We start from the raw sequence: 4,050 nt of genomic DNA on the forward strand, positions 1-4,050 counted from the left end.
GAACAGCTGTTTTGTAAAACCGGTTTAAACTGGTTTTTGCATAGACTGTTGAGATGAGATCGACGAGCATGAAAATATAATCCATGATAAATAACTCTTGAAATGTTGCTTTTAACAATAAAGTCAACTTTTTTGTTAAATAATTATAAAACATGGTGTTTTGACAACATTCATGAAATGCATTTTTTAACCGATAACAGAGAAATCACTGTTTGAGAACTTCTTATGTAAATTAGTACTCGTAAATTCATACGCAGTGATTAGGTGTTGCATTTAGAGGCATTTAAACATCACGGAATTTAATGGAAAAACACAGTAGAATGTAAATATTTGTAAATGTTTCACCAAAGTTATCAGATCCAAGGTACAGATGTATGTGTCAGACGTATGATGGACTCAACATAAACTACCCAAGTACACTTAAATGTGTATTTAGTATATTGAACGAGGTTTCATATAACTTTGAAGTTAATAAAGAGTAGGTGTATGTAATCTACGAAATAAAATCTATTTAATCTGGAGTCAGTGTTTGCATCGGTTGTATGATTAAGACATTATAAAAAAATAGGGACTTTTGACGACTCTAAAACATAGTTGGAGCTTTCATCATATTTTGGTATTTACATTTTAACAATACTGAAAATACCTTTGTGATTTAACTACCTAAAATAACACCTTTTACTCACCAAACAAATGAATAAAAAAGAGTAAAATAAAAGTTAATAATTCACTTAGTGAGTTTTAAATTTTAAAATGTCCCGCTCACACATATTTTGCGTGGAAGTTGCATGGGGGATGGGGGTGAAATGCTTGCAATGCTAGACATTTCTTATACAAATATATCTTTGTACTACATGTGCATCATGTATGTATATTTTCTGCATTATTCAGTGCAGAATTTACAAAAAAAATATGAAACGTAAATCAAATTATTGAATAAAATAATCGAATGAAAACTATATATCGATTGTCTAAATATGTCATTTTAAAATGTAAACGGCATATGCAAAAATAAAGAATGTGCATAAAACATGGTAAGAAAGTTTCTATTCGAGAATTGGTACCACCTATCAAAATTATATAAAAAATATAACGATATTCCATTTAAACCAGAGTAAAGCCTGGAGGCTCAATGAGGGAAAATTGGTACCACCTATCAAAACTCTTTATTTTCTTAATTTCATATGAAATTAATAAAATTTAACATGACAAATGTTACAATTTAACATTACGGTCAGCACCAATATTCTCAGCAACAGAATTAGCAGTCAATTCTTGTTTACGACTACCCTTGGCTAGGCGTAGATTTTTGTCTTAAGGTCAGACGACACGTTCCTCAATTTTAGATAATTTTTTCCAGGAATTTGTTGATGGTTTACTACTATTTTGACAAGCTCTCTTGCAAAAAATTAGGGTACCTTACCAGGCATTTCTGCAAAATACTAGAGTATGCAATTTCCTATATAATCTTCTTGAAAATACACTTCAATTGCTGATATAAAAGTAAATAAATATACAGTACAGCAAAATTCACTATATTGGAACTTTATCTCGGCTGGGCCGGGGCTTTGATCTCACGACCCCTAGAACCTCTACGCTTCTCTCAGTGAGCGGCCACGGTTCTAACCACTCGACCATCGAGACACATAACCCTATCCATTTAAATTTTAATCATTTTTAAAATAATTATAAAATTAATATTTTTTATTGGAACTCTTTATTACGAGGAGATACAAAAAAAATTCTCGAGGAACGTGTCGTCTGACCTTAACTCAAGGCGGGCGCAAAGTTTCGCCTTTTAGTGAAACGGACCTTAGTCCAAATATTTGACTTAAGTCCGGACTTACGACAGGCGTAAGGTTACGCCGGGCGTACGCCTTTTAGTGAAACGGGTCCCAGCTATGTTCATGTAATACGAAAGCATTGCGCTACATACAATAAACATGATAAACAAGATTATTACAAAGCACCGTTTTGTTTATTTACGAAGTAGCAAGGCATGAATAAGCTTTAGTTTTAGTGGGCGAATTTTACTCCCGATTAAGATCTTTACGCATATATGTGAAGAATAACGCGATTTGAATTATGTATGAAATTGTATAATGTTTTACTTTCAAGGTAATGTTTTTGGTAATCTACGTGTAATTAGAAATGTGGTTGTCATTGCATAGTAAATAAAGTAGTGCAAGGCGCAATACGTGCGCAATTAGTAATTTGCCGGATGCTGATCTCAAAAAAGTTCTGGAAACCTAAATTTATTCCTAGATTTGACAGTTTGGCAACGGACGACAAGGACTTGTTGTTGTGTCCATGCTGATGTTTGGAAGAGTATTTAAAGAGAACAAAGGATTTACGTCCCGGAGTCCAAGCTTTACAGATATTACAAGAAAAATCCTCAGTGCCGAAAACAATCTTGATGGTCGTCTAAAACGTTAATATCCTTCGTACACTGCGCACATTTCTTATAGGTATCCATTTACACGATCTTAAGTTTACGTAAGCAAAAAAAAAAAAATAATAAAATAAAAAGAAAAAAAAACAACTTTATTCAATCATCATCACACTACAGAAAAACAACCAAACATGGCGGTGTCCAAACTTAAACTGACTTACTGAGTGGAGGTAGAGTAGTAAAGAGTTCCAGGTAGGGGAATATTTTTTTATGTTAGAGCATGATCGAAGGGCCCGGGGCACATGGCTAATAATTGATGCAGGTAAGTATGGATATTGAAATAAAAGGAACTGTTTAGAAAACCATCTACATAATGTACAATGGTAAAAAAAATTATTTATTAAATTATACACATTTGATCTTCTACAATTTTATTCGAAAGGAAATATAATTAAACATGTTATAATAGCCGTACATTGTATACACATGTTCCAGAATCAAGGAAGTATAAATTAGGAAATCAAAAATTGTCATTAATTGAGTTTGTACGTCAACCCATATACAGGAAGGGGGTGGGGGTGGGAGGTCACATCAAAATCAAAATTTATGCGACGTCCCTGGGTGGGCTCGAACCACCAACCTTTCGGTTAACAGCCGAACGCGCTAACCGATTGCGCCACAGAGACGATATCTACAAAAAAAATTGAGAATATTTAAAAATGAATAACATTTATATGGCATATATATATAAAAGGCTGGATGCCCAACAATATAAAATGAATGCCTTCATGTTTACTTTATAACTTTAAACATATGATTTTTAGTCCAACATTTGGTATAGAAAGAATCCTAATATTCTAGATTTAATTAATACTTTCTTTTATCTTTACACAGAGTTTTTCATCTTAAGGATATAAGTAATGTTAAAAAATTGGTCACGACCATCCAATGTTCGAGACCAACTGCATGTTTCAATTTATACCGCTACAGTGTGATTCAATGATCTGAACGTACTTTTAATCCGTTGACAATACACCAAGCAGCTGTCCAAGCACTGCTTTCCCTTGAAAGAATGACACCACCTAGTCTGTAATTAAACGGATCATTCAGTGTGTAAAACAGCTGTTTAATTGCAACTCAACCATTCAGGAACCTTTGTATCTCATTTGTCTTATCGTAAATAAAGTTCTACCTTTGTCCTTGAAAAATATTATCATACAGGTGACTGACCATATCGTCATAAACCAATGTTGACTTGCTGCATACTTATAACATACTTATATAGAATAACATTCTTGAAACAGAGTTGACAGGACACAAGGACTGGCAGATCTTTTATAATAGCCGGAACGAGAATAGTGTGTTAATAGAAAGGACTGGTTAACCAGTTGATATCATACATGTGTTACTGACACAGCAGTTAATCTCAGGGGTAAAATTCCTTATGAGACGAAATATAAAAAAATTATCAGCTTTCAGTTATTTTACCATGCTGCATCTAAAATGTAGAACCATTTTAACAAGACATTGGACTTTCAGTAGGACGTAGCTATCTATTTCTTGCGTCAACACAAGTTAAAAATGATGCGGTTTCAAGCGAAATATGCTTAGTTTTAGCTCAAAAGCCAGAGAAATCTTGTTGATTTCAAAAAGCAATG

At 33.3% G+C, this 4,050-nt stretch overlaps 1 non-coding gene across 1 annotated transcript; it reads right to left on the bottom strand.

The window, feature by feature from the left end:
• Window positions 1-3,004: 3,004 nt before the first annotated feature.
• On the bottom strand, window positions 3,005-3,078 carry Trnan-guu (transfer RNA asparagine (anticodon GUU)). The gene has a single exon. It is a non-coding gene; the product is annotated as a tRNA-Asn (tRNA).
• Between the last annotated feature and the right edge of the window lie 972 nt (window positions 3,079-4,050).

The sequence above is a fragment of the Magallana gigas genome, chromosome 6 (assembly GCF_963853765.1).
Source record: "Magallana gigas chromosome 6, xbMagGiga1.1, whole genome shotgun sequence".
In the NCBI taxonomy this organism is placed as follows: Eukaryota; Metazoa; Mollusca; class Bivalvia; order Ostreida; family Ostreidae; genus Magallana; species Magallana gigas.